Source organism: Eschrichtius robustus, chromosome 16 (assembly GCF_028021215.1).
Source record: "Eschrichtius robustus isolate mEscRob2 chromosome 16, mEscRob2.pri, whole genome shotgun sequence".
Taxonomy (NCBI): Eukaryota; Metazoa; Chordata; class Mammalia; order Artiodactyla; family Eschrichtiidae; genus Eschrichtius; species Eschrichtius robustus.
Window position 1 is genome coordinate 78,402,981 of NC_090839.1, and position 21,280 is coordinate 78,424,260.

The 21,280-nt window shown below is 39.4% G+C and overlaps 1 protein-coding gene and 1 pseudogene across 2 annotated transcripts in view; one reads left to right on the forward strand and one right to left on the reverse strand.

Moving 5' to 3' along the window:
- TPST1 (tyrosylprotein sulfotransferase 1) overlaps positions 1 to 21,280 on the forward strand; it is a 121,896-nt gene that overhangs the window by 92,495 nt on the left and 8,121 nt on the right. The gene's annotated exons all lie outside the window — the stretch shown is intronic.
- On the reverse strand, positions 15,730 to 15,844 carry LOC137750848 (small nucleolar RNA SNORA70; annotated as a pseudogene).

The window sequence follows — 21,280 nt, forward strand, 5'->3', positions numbered from 1 at the left end:
TGAAAATAGGCCTTTCTTGGGAATGTGCAACATTTGAGCAAGCTAGGCCTGCCGAGTTAATCTTTTCCTTTACAGAATGAATGTATGGAGGGCATTTGTATGTGCAAATTTAGAAGATAGTGCTAAAGAGTTTCCCAGAGTGATTATACTCTGTCACTAGCAGGTGTATGAGAATTTCAGTTACTCTACATTGTCAATATTTGTTGGTCAATCTTTTAAAATTTTAGTCTTTCTTGTAGGAGCGTAGTGATGTTTTATTATGGTTAAAATTTGTATTCCTTAATTACTAATTAGAGTGAACACTTTATGTTATTTGCCACTAAACTATGTTATGAAATGCCATTTCAAGTCTCTTACCCAGTTTTCTACTGAATCATTTGCTTTTTCCTTAATGATTTTTAGAAATTCTCTACATATTTTGATGTGTGGAGTTTATATGTATTTCACATATCCTTCTCCCACTTATCTGCCTTGCCTTTCTCTCCATTAAGGCTGTCTTTTCAAGAATAGAAGGTCCTGGGACTTCCCTGGCGGTCCAGTGGTTAAGACTCCCAATGCAGGGGGCACGGGTTCGATCCCCGGTCAGGGAACTAAGGTCCGCATGCTGCATGGCACCGCCAAAAACAAACAAACAAACAAACAAAAAAAGAATAGAAGTTCCTATGCTCAAGCTAATGAATGGTTGCAGGTATGTCTGAGTATAGATCCCTTGTACTGAGATGTCTCTGGAAAGAATGAGATGAAGATTTATTACTTTTTTTGGTCTGCTCAGCATCTTTAAGCTTTGGAAATGGGCTGTCAGTCATGTAGCCCTGCCTTTCCTGTCATGGGGATGAGGGGAATGAGGGGAGGAGGGACTGGCTGGACTTGGGCTGGCCAATCAGATTACTCAATATCCCTGGGCTTAGTGAATTGTCTGGGAGATCATATGAACCAAGGGGGCCAGAGTATTTTCATAGATTGATATAGATGCTGAGGGAAAGGGGTTCTCTTTCTTCTTACTGGGATTGGAAGCCAAAAGATGATGTAAACCTAGAGCTAATGGAGGCATCTTTCCCACCATTTGGAGAGAGCCTGTCTGAGGATGAAGTCATTGTGATGATAAATTTGAGGACACTTGATAACGTGAGGGAAACATATCCTTTTTTATTTCCTTGAGCTATTTTGATTTGGGTCTCTACTATTTACTATCTGTGTATTTTAACTAATATAATACCAATTACCCAAATTCCTCCTGGTGCTAAAACTGATATTGCCTCTGAAAAATGTTCAGCTGCTAATCAGAAACTAATGTGATTTTTTTGAAAAATAAAAACATCTGTTTCTAATTTTAAAGAAGTTCCTAATTCTAATGCCTAGTTTAGTATCCTTTTCTTTACGTTTAGTGGTTTTGTTATACCATTTAATAAATCTTTTTCATAATCCAAGGCCATGAAGATATTCTCCTATGTTATCTATAAAACCTTTATTGCTTTCCTTTTCTCATTTAGATCTGTAGCCTACCTGGAATTGATTTTTTTTATTGTGGTAAAAAATGCATAGCATAAAATTTATAATCTTAAGTATTTTTAACTGTACAGTTCAGTAATATTAAGTATATTGACATTGTTGTGAAACAGATATCCAGGACTTTTTAATCCTGCAAAATAAACTTTCTACCCATTAAACAACTCCCCATTCCTCCCGTCCCCTCAGCCCCTGACGGCCACCATGCCACTTTCTATCTCGAATTTGACTGTACTCTAGATACCTAATAAAAGTGGAATCATACAGTATTTGTCTTTCTATGACTGGTTTATTTCATTTAGCATAGTGTCCTCAAGGCTCATCCATGTTGTAGCATATGACAGGATTTCCTTCCTTTTTAAAACTGAATGATACTCATTTATATTTATATACCATATTTTGTTAATTCATTCATCCATTGATGGACATCTGGGTTGCTTCTACCTTGTGAATAGTGTTGCTATGAACATGGGTGTGCAAGTATCTCTTTGAGACCCTGCTTTCAATTATTTTGGATATATACCCAGAGGTGGGATTGCTGGATTATATGGTAATCTTATTTTTAATTTTTTGAGGAACTGACATGCTGTTTTCCATAGCAGATGTACCATTTTACAGTTGTACCAACAGTGCACAAGGATTCTAATTTTATACATCCTTGTCAACACTTGTTATTTTCTGTTTTTTTTTTTTAATAGTAATCCTAATGGGATCACTAATGGGTGTGAGTGGTATCTCATTGTGGTTTTGATATGTATTTCTCTGATGATTAGTGATGTTGAGCATCTTTCCATACGTTTGTTGGCCGTTTGTATATCATCTTTGGAGAAATGTCTGTTCAAGTCGTTTGCCTATTTTTTAATCAAGTTAGTTGCTTTTTTATTATTGGGTTCTAGAAGTTCATTATGTATCCTGCATATTAACTCCTTATCAGATATACGATTTGCACGTATTTGCATTTCTTTAGAGTTGGTTTCTGGAGTGGTTTTTTGGTGGGGGAACGTGCATATCTCCCTCTTTCTTTGTATGCCTTGTGGTCTTTTTTTGAGATTTGGGTGTTTGACAAAATAGTCACCTCTCCCATTCTTTATGTACTGGCTTCATGCATGGGGAAGATCTTCACTATCAGACCAGCTAGAGGCACTAAGACTTCTCAAACCTTTTTTGATTTGCCTAGTCACGTTGCAAGTGGCCTGGATATAGGGAGTGGAAAACCAGGGCCACTTTTGCAGTCTACCACAGGGATGGTTTCAAATCATGGATGATTTTTCTGTAATAGATAAATAATATCTATGTTTCTTCTTATATCAGTTTGTTGTGTTTTTCAAGAGCTTGTCCATTTCTCCTGATATTTCAAACTCACTGGCAAAACAATTATAGTATCCCCTAACCTTTTAAAATATTGGGTGAAATTCACATGACAATTAATGTTTTTGAAGTGTACAGTTCAGTAACATTCAGTTCATTCACAATGTTAAACAATCACCAACTCTTTCTAGTTTCAGTACTTTTATATCATCTCAGAAGAATAACCTTTCAGTAATCATTCCCTATTCTCCTTCCCCTTACTCTGTGGGAACCACAAATCTGCTTTCTGTCTCCATGGACTTACCTATTATGAATATTTCACATAAAAGGAGCTGTACAATATGTGTCCCTTTATGTCTGGCTTATTTCACTTGGAATGTTTTTGTGGTCCATGTATCCTCTTTAAGGCTGCATAGTATTCCATTGTATACATATACCACATTTTGCTTATCCATTTGTCCATTGAGGGACAGTTGGGTTATCTCCACCTTTTGGCTATTATGAACAATGCTGCTATGAAAATTCATGTATAAGCTTCTGTGTGGATATATGGTTTCATTTCTCTTGGATATATACCTAGGAGTGGAATTGCTGGGTCATATGGTAATTTTATGTTTATCTTCTTGAGAAACTGCCAAACTGTTTTCCACAGTGGTTGTGCCGTTTTACATTCCCATCAGCAATGCACAAGATTTCTGTTTCTCCACTCCTCACCAACACTTGTTTTTTTGTTTTTTTTTTAATTAATTTTATTATTTATTTATTTTTGGCTGTGTTGGATCTTCGTTTCTGTGCGAGGGCTTTCTCTAGTTGCGGCGAGCGGGGACCACTCTTCATCGCGGGGCGCAGGCCTCTCACTGTCGCGGCCTCTCTTGTTGCGGAGCACAGGCTCCAGATACGCAGGCTCAGTAGCTGTGGCTCACGGGCCCAGTTGCTCCGCGGCATGTGGGATCTTCCCAGACCAGGGCTTGAACCCGTGTCCCCTGCATTGGCAGGCAGATTCTCAACCACTGCACCACCAGGGAAGCCCACCAACACTTGTTATTTCAAGTTTTTTAAATTCCAGCCATCCTAAAGCATGTGAAATGGTATTTTATTGTGGTTTTGATTTGCATTTCCTTACTGACCAATGAATTTGAACATCCTTTCGTGTGCTTGTTGTCCATTTGTATCTATTCAAATGTTTGTTTAAATCCACTGCCCATTTTTTAATTGGGTTGCATTTTTGTTGTTGTTGTTGAGTTCTTTATATGTTCTGGATACCAAACCCTTATCAGATGTATGATTGCAAATATTTTTCCCATTCTGTAGGTTTTCTTTTCATTCTCTTGATAATGTCTTTTGATAGCCAGATACAAAAAGACAAATGTTATATGATACTACTCATTTTAGTTGCCTGGAATAGTCAAATCTATAAAGACAGAAAGTAGAACAGTGGTTATCAGGAGCTGGTGGAAGGAGGGAATTAGAAGTTATTATTTAATGAATGCAGACTTTCAGTAAGGGGTGAAAAACAAGTTCTGGAAATGGATAATGGTGGTGGTTGCACAACAGTGTGAATGCACTTAATGCCACTGAACTGTACACTTGAATATGGTTAAAATGTACTTAACATCAAGTGACATGTATTTTATGTTAAGTATATTTTACCACAATAAAAACAAAAGAAAAAATATAATAATATGTTTCCAAGGATGTGGAGAAATTAGAACCCTAATACAATGCTGGTGGGAACGTAAAATGGTGCAATCACTTTGGAAAACAGTCTGGTAGTTTCTCAAAAAGTTAAATATCAAATGGACAAAGGCCTTGAATAGATATACAGATGGCCAATAAGCATATGAAAAGATGCTGGTCTTATATTCTTTTATTAGATGGTCAGTCAGGTGTGGCTACAAGAATCAGAGGAGAGACTCAGGAATACAAAGTTTCTGGTACTCACAGGTCCTAGAGAGAGGAGCCCATGCAGGGCTACATGAGAATGCCGCCAGGGTGGTCAGTAGGCAGAAGACAGGAACAAGGGGAAGGTTTAAGTCAGAAACTTAATTAAGATTTCCAAGGGAACGGCAAGACAGGGCAGGGTGAACAGTTTAAGACTGGCTATTTTTAGTGATTTTGGTGGGATGTGGGCTATAGGGATGGTCCCTACTTACCTGGTACTTGACTTGGGATGATTAAGGCAAAGGAATATTGTCTACTGTGGTATAGGGGCCAGATAGAGGAGGCTTGGCCCTGGATTATTGGTTAATTTGTATAACAAAAACATCCTTCAGGTGAGGCCCTTTGCTGTCTCTAAGAATTGGCTAGTCCTGGAGGGGCAACCTCTAACCAGAAAGGTTTTGTTTTGTTTTGCTTTTTAATGATGGCAAAACATCATAGTATACAATACAGTGCTCAATATCACTAGTCATTAGGGAAATGCAAAGCAAAATCACAGTGAGATACCTCTTCACACCCACTGGGATAGCTACTATTTTAAAAAGCAAGGAAAGGAAATTACAGGTGTTCGTGAGGATGTGGAGAAATTGGAACCCCCATGCATTGCTGCTGGGAATGTAAACTGATGCAGCCACTTTCTGACAGCTCCTCAAAAAGTTAAACATAGTATTACCACATGACCCAGCATTCTGCTTCTAGGTATATACCCAAAAGGATTGAAAGCAAGGACTCAAACAGATTTTTGTACACCTGTGTTCATGGCAGCATTATTCACAATAGCCAAATGGTGGAAAAAACCCAAATGTCCATTGATGGATGAATGGATAAACAGGTGATATACACACAATGAAATATTGTTCAGCCTTAAAGAAGAATGAAATTCTGATACATGCTTCAACTTGGATGAAAATTGAAAACATTACACTAAGTGAAATAAGCCAGACACAAAAGGATAAATAGTGTATAATACTCTACTTATGTGAGATGCACAGAATAGGCAAATTCATAGAAAAAAATCAGATTATCAGGGGCTGGGCCATGATTTTATTTCTATAAAGCTCACAGTTACTCTTATTGGAGGAGAGAAATACTTTTTGACTAGAAGGAGGCACAAGAGAGGCTGCTGGGTCATGTTCTATTTCTCAATCTATGTTCATTCTGTAAAATTTCATTGAGCAGTTCAGCCACAATTTGCACATTTTCCTTTATATGTTATACTTTAATTAAGTTGTACTTAAAATCGGGAGGGGAAGAGATATCTGAATTTCAGTTTTTAAATGCCAGAGTAAAAGATAGCCATTTTCTTATCTTGGAAATCATCTAAACACAATAACCGTAACAAGAAATAGAGACATAAATTCTATGTTTGACACTTGGAGAAATCCACAGCCCCAAACCGCAAGACACTGAGGAAGAGTAGACAAATGCAGTGAAGAGAAAACAAAAATGAGAGGGACTTGTTGAGAGAAAACATTAAGGAATGATCAACAAATGCAGTGAAGGTCAAGGAAAGGTGAGGGGGACACCCAATGTGGATGCTTTTAGGCAAGAACAGAGGATTCTACAGAATTGGCAAGCACTGAGGGCAAAACCAACAGTCTTTTTTTTTCAACTGGTGCTGGAAACCAATTTATTTAACCTAAAAAGTCAGGGACAGAAGTGACAGCATCTGTGGGTAAAACCAACAGTCTGTAACAAGAACAGTACACAGCCAAGTTCCAATAGCTTCCCTAGACAGGGTTTGGCATGAAATATCACAAAACAGGGAAGATGGGGACTAAACACAGACCATTTAAGCCATATTTGTATAATGCTGTTGTGAAGTAGGTTGAAGGAGACTTTTAGCAATGAAAGCAGCTTTGCAGTGTGGATCTTTGTTAGTTGTAGAGAAGTAAAGGTAAAAAACCCAATTCTCACACACAATCTGTATCATAAAGAGAATTCCTACTAACCTGGAATGTAGCCCTGGTCCTTCCCCAGTGTGAACCTCTTATAAATATTTGACATACGAACAACTCTTCTCTTTCAAAAATGAATAATAAGGCAAAAAGGATCAGCACCAGATGAAAATTTGACCAAGTATATAGCCCTGAATTTAAAAAAAATAATGAAAAAAATCACCTTGAAAAATTATTATAATCATTATTAATTATATAGAAGGAGATATGAAACAGGGCATGTATGTGTTGTTTGCAGCTTTGATACAGGAGACAAGATTTGTCTCCTACCGAGACTTATGAGGTGAGGCATTTCCTAAATGTAGGAAGGGGATTCAAATCCTGGGCAGCCACAAAGAGTAAAACTACTGCTATGTGGAGATGTACAGCGGGAGAAATACATGCACACACAGGGTTTGGTCTCCTTTTCACTGATTTCAACACTTACCAATCTCTGTTAAGTAAATCAGATTTTGCTTTCTGTCTTTCTGCCGCAGTACTGATTTTGAGCTCTTCAATCTAGTTTAACTAAATATCTTAACGGAGTGAAGGTGTGACATACTTCCTTGTTCTTAGCCTCCCCTTTTCTTTACAGGTCTGCTTCTCTACACAGAATATGATTGTCCTAGCCTTGCTTTCCTTTTCTCATCGTGTTCATTTTATTTATTTATTTATTTATTTATTTATTTATGGCTGTGTTGAGTCTTCATTGCAGTGCGCGGGCTTCTCATTGCGGTGGCTTCTCTTGTTTCAGAGCATGGGCTCTAGGTGCACGGGCTTCAGTAGTTGTGGCATGCGGGCTCAATAGTTGTGGCACACGGGCTTAGTTGCTCTGCGGCATGGATCTTCCCGGACGAGGGCTCGAACCCATGTCCCCTGCATTGGCAGGCGGATTCTTAACCACTGCGCTACCAGGGAAGCCCCCCATTTTTAAAAAGGAAAATAAGGCAAAGCACTTGTATCTGCAACATGCTTTTTCTAGAATGGTCTTCGAGGCAAGAAAAAGAGATCATGATTAGAGGTCTTTGAAAATGTGCTATATTTTTTCATTCATATGTACACACACACACACACATTGTAAGCCATACTAATGTTGGGGCCAGGGAGAATTTCTTAGATTTTCTACCTTTTTTTTTTTGGCTACTTGGCACCAATTGGTTCCTTCATGAACATTTCAAAGTGCAATTAAGCAAAAGGGAACACTTTTTCAAAAAGCTGTGTAATTTCTTATCAAAAAATAATTTAAAATTCTTGAATTATTTTATTTCCAACAGTAGAACTGAATAGAATGAATAACAGTATTCTATAAGGTAATGTCATATGTAGCCCTGAAGGGTCAGCAGGTTCAAATCAGGGAGGGCCAGATGGAGTTGCTTCTTCTGCTTCTCTGCTCAGTGTATACTGTAAGTTGGCCTCAGAAACTGTTCTCAGTCCATCATCTGTAAAAATGGAGACCACTATGAAAGGATCTCTTCATTTATTTCTTCTTTTTATCCAACTGTCTGTTCATCCCTGGATCCAGGATATACAGATGATTAAAGGTTTATCCTTCTCCTTAAGAAGTATGCTGAAAATAGATCTGAAATTAACTATAATTCAATGTGATAACTGCCATAGAAGTAGGGTATTTGGGATGCCATGTGGACACAGAAATGGCACTACTGGATTCTCATGTTTCAAGGATAAGTAAAAGTTCCCTAGTTTGAGAAAAGAAGGAAAAAGCACCCCAGTGAAGGAAATTGATGAAATTATTATTGACTGTACTTGTATGTATGAACTATCCTTCATTGTTTCTGAAAACTATGTTCATTACATTTACCTTTGAATAGAAATGACTTAGCATTCTTGCCTGATAAGTGTCCCATAGTAAAATGATGCGATTTCTTAATCATTCTGCGTGCTAAACTTTTCTCCCCAGGAAATCCAAGTCCTAATGCTATAATTGCTATATTTATACTGCTTTCTGTAGAGGTTCCTATAGTTACTACATGTTCACAATTCAATTTACATTCCAATCCATCGTGTCCAACTTCACCCAAAAGTCAATACACTTTTTTAAAAAAACATTATTGGAGGAGCAGATCATGCTTCTGAGCTGATTAATATTTTTTCTTCTTGATATAGAGAGTATAGTATTAATAACATTTGTCCGTTGTTTCTAGCACAAGATTATTGAATGCTTCAGGGGCCTAGTCTGAGGCTTGCAGAGCTGCCAAAGTATTTTAAGACAAATGAGAGTATGTAAACATACATGTTATCAGCTGTTTCATATTTGTGTTTTAGAGATAATAAGTCTCTAGTGGGCCACAAGAGCCCAGTGGGATTAAAGATGTAAATTTCAAAATCTAGATTCCTTCCTACATTATCATATCTGGCTGGAGTTGTGTTTTCTCTGCATGTGAAACTATCAAGTCATTGTTTCTCAAGGGGGAATGCTTTGTCTATTAATAAAAATAATGAATTGCATAACAAATAACAGCAGGCCAAGCATGGACCAGTGATGAAAGTTTGTCATGAACTGAGGATTATGAATAATCCAATTCTGTGCACTTGAGCACACTTGGAAAGAGGATGGCAAGAAGGAAGAGGGAAGGGAGGGAAGGAAGGGAGAGAGGGAGGGAGGGAAGAGAAGGAGGGAGGGAGAGAGGAAGGATTAACTATATTATAGAGTTTACAGTGAGTTTACAGAAAGGAGGAATAAATTACGTCTGAGCTTACAGTGAAATCTGAATTCACAACCAGGGGTTATGAGACTAATCTTTTAACCCTTGGAGAGAGAGAGAGAGAGAGAGAAAGAGTGTGTGTGTGTGTGTGTGTGTGTGTGTGTGTACACATATGTGTATATGTACCTACACTTTGAGCAAAACAATTTATATGTACACACATACACTTCGAAGAAAACAATGAGCAAAAGCAACACCTTAAAGTCTGCAGTGCGCATAGTATGGTCATTAGTATGTGTTTCTGGAGATTGTTTAAAATTCTCTTATTTTGAAAGAATGTTTTGAGTTAAATCAGCAATTGGTACTTCACAGCCTGCAGGCCAAATCTGGCCTGCCATTTGTTTTATAAATAAAGTTTTAGTAGAACACACTACACTCATTTATTTACATGTTGTCTATGTCTGCTTTCACACTACACAAGCAGAGTTGAATAGTTGGGAAAGTGACTGTAGCCCACAAAGCATAAAATATTTACTCTCTGGCCTTTTACAGAGTAGGATGGCAACCCCTGAGTTTAATCCTCAATTTCAGCCCCTTCACAAATTATATATTTCTTATAATCTAATGAGCTTTCTAAGGCTAATATATTTGTTCTGTTGAAAATTGTTTTGATCTCTCTGATTTTTTCCCAACTTTTTCATACTTATAGAAAAATTTGGAAAACATCTGTATACCTGTAACAGATTCATTAGTTAAAATTTTGCCATATTTGCTTCATCTCTCTATGTACATGTATACACACATGATTTCTTGGTTTTGTTTTGTTTTGTTTGCTGTTGAATTATTTGAAAGTTGCAGATATTATGCTCCTTCAGCACACATCTCTAAGAATAAGAGCATTTCCTACATAAGTCATTGTTTTAAAATTTAAATATACATGTACGGGCTTTTTGTTTATGTGTAAGAACTATTTCATTTCTATAGCATTTTATTCAACCTTGTGATCCTATTTATAAATGGGAATTCCAAGTATAGTAATTATTTATCTATTGATTATAACCTGAATAATGGTCCCCTAAAGATTTCCATGTCCTAATCCCTGGAATCTGTAAACACGTTCATTACCTTATATGTCAAAAGGGACTTTGTAGATGTAACTAAGGAATCTTAAATGAAGAGATTATCCTGTATTACCTGGGTGGGCCCAGTGTAATCACAAGGGTCCTTATAAGAGGGAGGCAGGAGAGTTAAAAGGCAGAGAAGGTGATATGACATTGGAAGCAAAATCAGTGAAAGAAATGTGACAGCGCTACGCTTCTAGCGTTGAAGATGGCAAGGCTAAGAATTTTCAAACCCATTTCAAAACCAGCAACTCATGGCTCCTTTTTTTTTTTTTTTAAACAATGTTTCCCTCAATATCTCTCTTCTCTTGCATATTTTACTATAATTATCAAGAAGAAACCTAGTGATACCTTCAATACTTTGCTTGGAAGTTTCCTTAGCTGGACCATCCAGTTCGTTTGGCTCATTTTCTACTTTCTGTATAACTGCAGGTGACAGGGTTGCTAAACTTTCTGTTACTGTGTTATAAGATCCCCTTGCCTCTAGTGTCTAATCAGGTGTCCCTGCATTCCTTAAAACCTGCACAGGTAGCCTCCTCAACGTCTAAAATCTACTGCAATTCATGTCAATTTAGGCTTTTACTGCTGCTCTCCTTAAAGTCCCTCTAGCTACCTCCTCCTGCCCAGTTCCAAAACTTCTGCCACATTTTAGGTGTTTGTTACGTTATCACCCCACTTATGACACCAAAATCTGTATTAGTTATTTACTTAGCCATAGCAAATTACCCTAAAATTTAGGGTAATTAGCTTAAAACAACAAATGTATTATCTCCCAGTTTCTGTAGATTAGGAATCCAGGTGCAGTTTATCTAGATACCTTGGGTCAAGGTCTTTCATGAGGGTGTGGTCAAACCGTGAGCCAGGACTGCAGTCATCTGAAGGTTCAGTTGGGAGAGGATCCCTTTCCAAACTCCCTCCTGTGAGTGTGGGCAGGCCTCAGGTCCTTGCTGGCCGTTGGCTGGAGATATCAGTTCTTTTGCCACTTGGGCCTCTCTATAAGGCAGTTCACAACATGCAGCTGGCTTCCTTCCAATCAAATAAGCAAGAAAGAGTACCCAAGACAGAAGAAACACTTTTGTGACCTAATCTCAGAAATAACATCCCATCACTTTTGCCATATTCTAGTTGTTAGAAGCAAGTCACTAGATCCAGCTCACACTTAAAGGAAGGGGATTACACATGTCATGAATACCAGAAGCAGGGATCATGGGGGCTCAATCTAAGGGAATGTGGCCACAAACACTTTTAGCATGAAAATAATTTAGAAAAAGTTTAATATTCTCCGTAAGATCAAGCCAGATTCAGAGTTAGGCCTCATAACATGTCTGACACTTTCTCCTGTAAATTGTAGAAGCTTGACTGTCCGAAACCCTTGGGGAACCCATCATTCTAGAAAGTCAGGTTTCTGGACAGATTTGTCCCATTTAAGACCAAACCTTAATATTTTGGTGTAGAATTCCTCTGCATTTTGATGACATATTTCTTTACCTTCTTAAATAAATAATTTATCATAATTTAAATTTTCATTTCATCCAAAGGAAATTACTGTATGTGTTATAAAGAGAAAAATGCCCATCTTCTCTTTATATAGGATATAGAACTGTTGGTCCCTTTCTTAAAGAACTCAAGGCTTCCTGTCTGCCTTTTATAATTTCTGTGTCTTCCTTTGTTTCATTTGTCACTTCTCAGTTATCAGTACTTGCCCATTGCCTTCCTGTTTGCTGTATCTGATTGCTACATGTTGAGACCAGATAACTTATGATGGTTAAAACTGTGTAAAGGAAAAGGGACCTAATGGAGGACTGGATCTGCAGTCTGCAAGTGTGTTAACGACACCCATTTTAGCTGCTTGGAGACTTTTGCTTACACCTTAATTGTAAACTATTACTACAGGTGAGGCTGTGGTAACAGGTGAAGTGGTACTGGGCATAGTTGGTCAGTTGCTGATTAATCTTGTAAGAAAGCTGAAAGTGGCCTGAGGACAAGTAACAAGAATGATGCATTGCTTGCTTCAGCCAGTATTCAGAACCCCTTCTTTCTTGGGTTTTTGAAACTTCACAGGCAGCTTAGATAAATTCTCCTCCCTTCTCTAGCTCTGTAGTCTAGGTAATTCCACAATTGAAGGCTTCGCTTATAACAGAGTTAATTATACCTCACTCCAGAAATTTGAATCTGACTTTAGTCTATAAACCCAAAATAGCAAATACAATTTACTTTTCTATTTGACTTATTTCTTTTGAAATGGTATACGTCACCAGCCAAAACCTCTCAAATGGAAGCGTGCTATCACTATCACAAGTAAAAGCTATAAGGCAGGGTTAAATATGCGGAGCTCACATTTTTATATGCATTTCTTTTAGACCTTGTTTAGTGTTTTGCTCTGTGAGAAGATGAAGAGCAGTGTGGTAATCTTTATAAATTGTTAGACACAGACCAGGAGGCCTGCTAGAGGGGGCAAGGGTGGAACTGAGAAAGTATTCCTTGTGGTATTCAGGCTTTGAGAAACTTTGAGAATCGCAAAATGTTAGAGCTTGGAAGGGAGTGGTTAAAAAAAAAACCCTTAGTCCTTTTCCCTCAGCTCCAGTGTCTTGCGAATAGTTAACAATACAGCTAAAGGTTATGGGAAGTACACATCTCTCCTTCTTGTCTTTTTTCTCTGCATAACATAGAATTCCTTTTCCAGTAGTAATGTGTTCCTTTACTTAGCAGTCTTATAAATAATGGTTTCCAGCTTCTGCAAAGCTTCCAGCCACACGTTACTCACATGGACCTCAGAGAACATACATACTATGAGTACACCCTCACCACATGTTTCTTTAAAACTAAGTACTATTGGGTCCTTTAATTTTAGCACCTCTTCTTCTCCTTTTCTATCTCCAGCTTTGCAGAGATCACCAAACTAGAGACCCCAAACCCGTTTGTCACCACTAAAACATAATATATGAAGATGGAAAGCTGTTGTAGGAATAGTAAATGACTTAGCAGAGTGGAAGATAGCTGAATTTATATGCCTGAAAAAAGCGGGATGCAAGCAAGCAGAGGAACAAGAAACAAGCCAGCTCACCCTGAGCCCTACAAAAGCTCAGGGATTTGGAAACATCAGGTATTAGGGGAGGAGGATGAGGTCTGATACTAAAAAGAGAGAGATCAAAAGTCTGTATAGAGCAGTTAGACTTCCAGATCACCACCCTTCCCCTCCCCTTGCAGAAGAAGTACATTCTCTTAGAGGGAAAATAGGGACATTAGGAATAGAGTTAGGGCTCCAAATTGAAAACCAGAACATTAACTGAAAGTCTGCTTTCTGAAAAAATAAATTATCATTAGATGACACCTCAATCCTCTACCTCTACCCAGCTGAAGAATGCTGGTACCAAGATAAGAGATTGTGGTGCTTTCTCTACGTTCTTAACTACCCCCCCAAAAAAGCCTACAAACATGATACATGGAGAACCCTGACCAAAAAAAAGCTGGCTGAGGAAGTATACCTGAAATTAGACTCAACCCTCATAAACAGAACTCTACTTCATAGCCAAGACTCACTGGACGTTTGTAGAACATCTCTAACATGAAAGAGACTAAAAGAAAGATAAAAAAGAACCTCAGAGGAAACAAAGTGTAAAGAGCAAAAGAAACGTAAATGAACTATAATTAACGTTCTTAAAAAGTAGAACAGGGACTTCCCTGGTGGCGCAGTGGTTAAGAATCCGCCTGCCAATGCAGGGAACACGGGTTCGAGCCCTATTCCAGGAAGATCCCAGATGCCGCGGAGCAGCTAAGCCCGTGAGCCACAACTACTGAGCCTGCCTGCTGCAACTACTGAAGCCCGCGCCTAGAGCCCTGCTCCGCAACAAGAGAAGCCACTGCAATGAAAAGCCCATGCACCGCAACAAAGAGTAGCCCCCGCTCGACACAACCAGAGAAAACCCGCACACAGCAACGAAGACCCAATGCAGCCATAAATAAATAAATAAATAAATAAATAAATAAATAAATTTAGTTATTTATTTATTTATTTATTTAAAAAAAAAGTAGAACAAAAAGACCAAGAGATGACTTGGAGAGGAAAAAAAAATTAGAGGCTTAATTCAAGTGGTCTAACATTTGACTAATTGGAGTCCAAGAAAAATAGAGAAAACGATGAGTGGGAAATTATCAAAGTAATAATTTAAGGATATTCCTAAGAACAGAAGGACATGCATCTCCAGTACCAATGAGTGAAGAAAATGAGCCTCATCAAGGCACCTTATCATAAAATTATAGAACCACCAGGGATAAAGAGAAAATTCTTAAATCTTGCAGAGTGAAAACAAAGGTCACATACAAAGGACCAGGAATTAGAATATCAGCCTTGTCAACAGAAACATGGGAAAATAGAAGACAATGGAGCAATGCCATAATTTCAGAGAGAAAATTACTATATCCTAGAATTATATAACCAGATGAACTTTCAGCCAGGTGTTAGGATAAGATAAAGACATTTTCAGACATGCAAAAAGACAAATACTGTATATTATCACTTATATGTGGAACCAAAAAAAAATAAAGCAAGCTAGAGAATATAACAAAAAGAAACAGACTCACAGATATGGAAAACAAACTAGTGCTTACCAGTGGGGAGAGGGAAGGGGGGCAGGGCAAGATAGAGGTAAGGGATTAGAAGGTACAAACTACTATTGTAAAATAAATAAGTTACAAAGATACATTGTACACCACAGAGAATATAGCCAACATTTTATAATAACTATAAACGGAGTATAATCTTTAAAAATTATGAAGCACTATGTTGTACACCTGAAACTTACGTAATATTGTAAATCAACTATACCTCAATTTTTTTTTTTTGACAGGAAAGTAGGATTTATTGGTGGGCATGAGTAAGGAGGGGACAGCGCCAAGGCTGTCATGCGGGCAGGGCCCACCATTCGTCCAGGGGCCACGATTAGGGATGTATTTGACCCCACAGCCTTCTGGGATGAGCCGCTTTTCTGGCACCATGTTTTCAAATTCATCTGCGTTAAACTTAGTGAATCCCCACTTGGAGATGTGGATCTTCTGGCAGCCAGGGAACTTGAACTTGGCCCTGCAGAGGGCCTCAAGCACATGCTCCTTGTTCTGCAGCTTGGTGCAGATGGACATTATGACTTAGCCTGTGTGGACCCTGGCCACTGTGCCCTGGGGCTTTCCAAAGGCACCGTGCATACCTGTCTGGAGCCTAGAGTGGGGACAGCATGCCAGTCGTTAATGTCCACTGGAAAGGGCTGTCTCCCAGGTCCCTTAGGGCAACACATACAGGCAACAGGCTGCACACACTACTGAGGAGGCTGCTGTTTGCAGCCACTGTGCGCCGGGCCCCCGCGGGGACATACCTCAATTTTTTTTTTTTAATTTATTTATTTTTATTTATTTATTTATGGCTGTGTTGGGTCTTCGTTTCTGTGCGAGGGCTTTCTCTAGTTGTGGCAAGCGGGGGCCACTCTTCATCGCGGTGCGCGGGCCTCTCACTGTCGCAGCCTCTCCCGTTGCGGAGCACAAGCTCCAGACGCGCAGGCTCAGTAGTCGTGGCTCACGGGCCTAGCTGCTCCGCGGCATGTGGGATCCTCCCAGACCAGGGCTCGAACCCGCGTCCCCTGCAGCGGCAGGCAGACTTCTCAACCACTGCGCCACCAGGGAAGCCCCCCTCAATTTTTAAAAGAAAGAAAGAAAGGGAAAACGGGGAAAATGGGCAAAAGATCTGAATAGACACACCTTGCCGAAGGAAAATATACCAGTGGCAACTAAGCATATGAAAAGGTGCTCCACATTGTATGTCATTAGGAAAATGCAAATTAAAACAACGAGATACCGCTACACACCTAGTAGAATGGCCAAAATTCAAACCACTGACGCCACCATATCACTGTGAGGATGTGGAGTAACAGAAACCTCATACACTGCTGGTGGGAATGCAAAATGGTACAGCCACTTGGAAGACAGCTTGGCAGTTTCTTATAAAATTAAACATACACTTACCTTGTAATCCAGCAGTCACATTCCTTGGTATTTACCCACATGAGTTGAAAACTTATGTTCACACAAAACCTGTACACAGATGTTTACAGCAGCTTTGTTCATAATTGCTAGAACTTGCAATTTGTAAGCCACCAAGATGTCCTTCAGTAGGTGAATGGGTAAATAAATATCCAGACAATGGAACATTATTCAATGATTAAAAGAAGTGAGTTATCAAGTTGCAAAAATACATGGAGGAACCTTAAGTGCATATTACTAAGTGAAAGAAGCCAATCAAAAGGCTGCATACTGTATGATTCCAACTCTGGAGATAATAAAAAGATTGGGGGAAGGTAGGGAGGGCTAAATAGATGGAGCACAGGAGATTTTTATGCTAGTAGAACTATTCTATGTGCTACTGTAATGGCGGATACATGTGTCAAAACCCATAGAAAGTACAACACGGAGAGTGAACCCTAGTGCAAACTAAAACTTCAGTTAATAACAGTATATCTATACTGGTTTGTTAATTGTAACAAATGTACCACAGTAACGCAGGATGTTAATAATTGGGGAAAACTGTAGGAGAGGGAGAGGAAGTATATGGGGACTCTGCTTTCAACTCAATTTTTTCTGTAAACCTAAAACTGCTCTACAAATAAAGTCTATTAATTTAAAAAGTATATGAGGCAATTATTAACTCTAGCTAAAACAGCACAAATTGTGTAAGAAAATGTAACTGTGATATTTATATTGTCATAATAATGAAAACTTACAGAATGTGGCTTTAAACAAAAATTATTGTGTAAGTTTTGAGAGACTAGAGGAAGAGAAGTATTACGACCTAATATCCTCATCTGTCATAATAGAAAGTCTGTGTAACGGAAGTCAACATCTGAACGTGTTCCTATCCAAAGGCGTTTCCTCCCCTGTGTACCCAAGCCCATCTCCCTGTTTCCTGCATCATCACATTTTGCATTCCAGCAGAATCTTTCCCATCAACAAACAAATATGCCTTTAATTCTTCTATCTTAACACACACACACACACACACGCGCGCGCGGGCACACACACACCCCTACACTTATGCCAGGTGCCCTGCCACTGCCATTCCATTTCTTTGCTTCCCTTTACTTAAAAGCTCGTTTTCTGTACTCCTGTCTCCAGGTTCCACTCCCTCTATTTTTTCTTACATTCACTCCATTCAGAATTTCACAACTACCATTCTACTTAATTTGCTCTTGTCAAGGTCACAGTGACCTTCACATTGCTTAGCCAATGGTCAGTTATCATCTTGTCTCCCAGACTCTTTTGATACAATTGATTACTCCCTCCTTGATATGTTTCCTTCACCTGGCTTCTAGACACCACTTTTAAAATTTTTCCTTCTGTGTCATTGGTGGCCTCTTCTCAGTCCTCTTTGCTGATTCTTCCTTTTCTCCCTGACCTCTTAATGTTAGGATTCCCCCATATCTCAGTCTTAAGTCCTCTGGTCTTCTCTCTCTACCCTGAGCACCTGTCTTATCTCATCAGGTATCAAGTTTTAAATACCATCTATAAGTTGATGATTCTCAAATTTATAGATCCCAGCCCAGACCTCTTCCATGAACCCTAGATTTGTATATCTAACTGGCTACTTGACATTTTCATTTATTGTCTAATAGACATCTGAAGCTTAACATTGCTGAAATTGAACCCCTGAAAATCTGCTATATCCAGAACCTTTCCCAACTGAGTTGATGGCAACTTCATATTTCCAGTTGGTAGTTGCTTAGGCCAAAAACCTTGGAGTCATCCTTGACTCCCCTCTGCTCTCTCACATTCCACATCCAGTCTGTTAGGAAATCTAGACATGATTAGGAAAAAAAAATCCACAAACGTACCACTTCTCACCACCTCCACCGCTGCCTCCTTGTCATCCTGTCTTGTCTGGATTACTGCTGTTGCTTCCGCACTGCTGCCCTTGGCCCTTTACAGTCTAAACAGAGCAATTAGGATGGCCCTTTTAAAATCTAAGCCCCATCATGGTACAGTAGCCTCCCATTTCACTACACTGGACAAATTAACTTAATTTCTCTGTGCCTCAGTTGCTTCATCTGTAAAAAGAGAAAAATACCTCCCTCAGGAGACTGTGGGATTCGATAGGGTGATACATGTGAAACGCATGCTCAACACTAACCTGATGCAGAGAAAATAATAACGTTTAGCTGCTGTTTGTATTATTTTTATTGCCAATGCACCCTCTAAATCAGAAGCCTACTTTTGTTTCCTTGTTGTTCTTCAGTGCTTGAGGTGGGAGGACTCTGTAGGAGCATTTGGATTCTGACTGCCTAGCTCATTTCTGTCTAGCAAAATCCTCAGTTCATTAGTACCAGAGATTAATATGTCCAGAAACACTGTTCCTTTAGCCAGAGGAAATTCCACTCCCAACTTTGCTGTTTTTATTAAGTGATGCCATACTTGGTTTCCTGCACTAAATAGGAACTGCTTTGTCAGTAGAAAGTGTTCTTTTTGTCAGTACTGTAGTTCCTAACTTTTGAAGCATTTTTTCCCTAAAGGATAATGAGAGGAGACAGCTTCCCACTTATTTTTTGATTGAGCCTTTTGTCTGATGTCTTATCCTGAACCCCCCCCCCCCTTTTTTTTAACTACATTTGTAACATCACATATTTAAGGTTTTGGTTTTTTCCCCCCCTTCATATAAGCCTTACCTCTCTGGAACTGTTGATTTCTGTTTTGTTTTTTTCTTAACCATATTTGCTTATTTATTTATTTATTTTTATTTTATGGCTGTGTTGGGTCTTCATTTCTGTGCGAGGGCTTTCTCTAGTTGCGGCAAGTGGGGGCCACTCTTCATCGCGGTGCGCAGGCCTCTCACTATCGTGGCCTCTCTTGTTGCGGAGCACATGCTCCAGACGCGCAGGCTCAGTAATTGTGGCTCACAGGCCTAGTTGCTCCGCGGCATGTGGGATCTTCCCAGACCAGGGCTCGAACCCGTGTCCCCTGCATTGGCAGGCAGATTCTCAACCACTGCGCCACCAGGGAAGCCCTGGAACTGTTGATTTCTGGAAGACACTTATAATATTTAATGTTCCCACGCGTATTTTCTGTCATGCCTTACAACAAACCAAAAAGAGAAGGGAAAATGTAACAGTCAGATTTGCTAATAGTAGTAAAATGCAAAGAGCGTGGTATAATGGGCCATGCTCATTGGGCTAATATAATGGGCTGAGCCAGGGCCTTCTGAGCCTTACTCTGCCGCTAACTAGCTGTATGACCCCGTGGGCTTGCGTTGAACCTTCTGCTTGAATTCTAGCAGAAGAGGCTAGCTAAGAGAGAGGAGAGTTGGTTTCTGAGAGGATGTGAGGAATATAAGAAAAGTTTCTTAGGGACCAAACCCACTAACACTGGAAGAGGCACTGGGGCAAACAGACTTGTTCTGGTTCGGTAAAGGAGCCAAGGCACAGGACCCTAGGCCTGGGCAGCTTATGCTTAGAGGCTTGGAGGATGGGGGTTGGGACTCAGTTCCCTGAATAGAGGGAGAAGGAAAGACACTTGAGAATCTGGTAAAAAGCAAAAATAAAAAACCTATTCTAATGGCTTGAGCCCCTGCTTTGGATATAGTGTCTGCTTGTCCCACAGATAGTGGAGACAGGCACAGTGGAAGTCAGTGTTAACATGATGTCACACACACTTCCTACATCAGAAAGCTGAAACAGTAATACAGTGTTATATGTCAATTATATCTCAGTAAAACTGGGGGGAAATGAAGAAAGCTGGAACAATCTCTGGACTGTGGTGCTGGGGTAAAGCAAACAGGATTCTGACATGCAGATTCTTCAGGGAGCAGTTAGGCCAGCCCTCCAGTGACCTGGGACTCTTTGAGGGTATGAAGGTTTCGAGACGCTCCTAGCAGCTGCATTATTGTTATCCTGCACTCACCTCAGCTTCCAGTGTGATGCATGTCTAAAGAAATATCTTATGCATAAGCCTCTTCTCTCTGCTTTAATTTAGCCTTCCTAGAACTGTAGCAGAGACCCTAAAGAATAGACCAGGTTTCAGAAATTGCAGAGAAAGAGACAGGAAAACAGTGCATTCATTCTCTCAATCTCAGAAGGAATACTGCTACTTTTAGAAGTGGATCAGTCATCTTATAACCACGTAAAAATCCTTTAGGTTTGTAGGCTTTAGTATTCACCATTTAGAAGATTTCTTTGTGCTCTGAGGGGCTACCCAGTGTCTCTCTCCCCAATGACAATCCATAGTTTCTTCCTGTAGTTTCTCGAGTCCAGCAGTTGATGGAGACCTTCTTCACTCTTGATTGACATGAATAGTTCCCAGTTTTTTTCTGTTGTTGACAGTGTTGAAACAAATATCTTTGCACTTAAAGTGTGTGTGTATGTGTGTGTGAAAGAGAGAGCAAGACAGAGCGAGTGTAGTAAATTCCTAAGCTACTGGCTTAATTTGTTCAGTTTTGTTATTGAAGTATAACATACATAGAGAAAAGTATCCAAGTCATAGCTCAATAAGTGATCACAAAATGAACACATCTTTATAATTGCTACCCATATCAAGACAGAAAATTACCAGCACCCTGAAGCCTCCCTCATCCCCCTCCCAATCACTACCACCCTGCTCCTCCCCAGAGTAAACAGTATCCCGATTTCTAACATCAGAGTTGCTTTGCCTATTTTTGAGCTTTAAAAGTTTTAAATGGAGACATGTGTCAATCGTATATTATTTTTTGAGATCTGGCTTGTGTCTCCTCATCATTATGTGTTGGGATTCATCTACATTGTTGGTTTAGTAGTAGTTCATT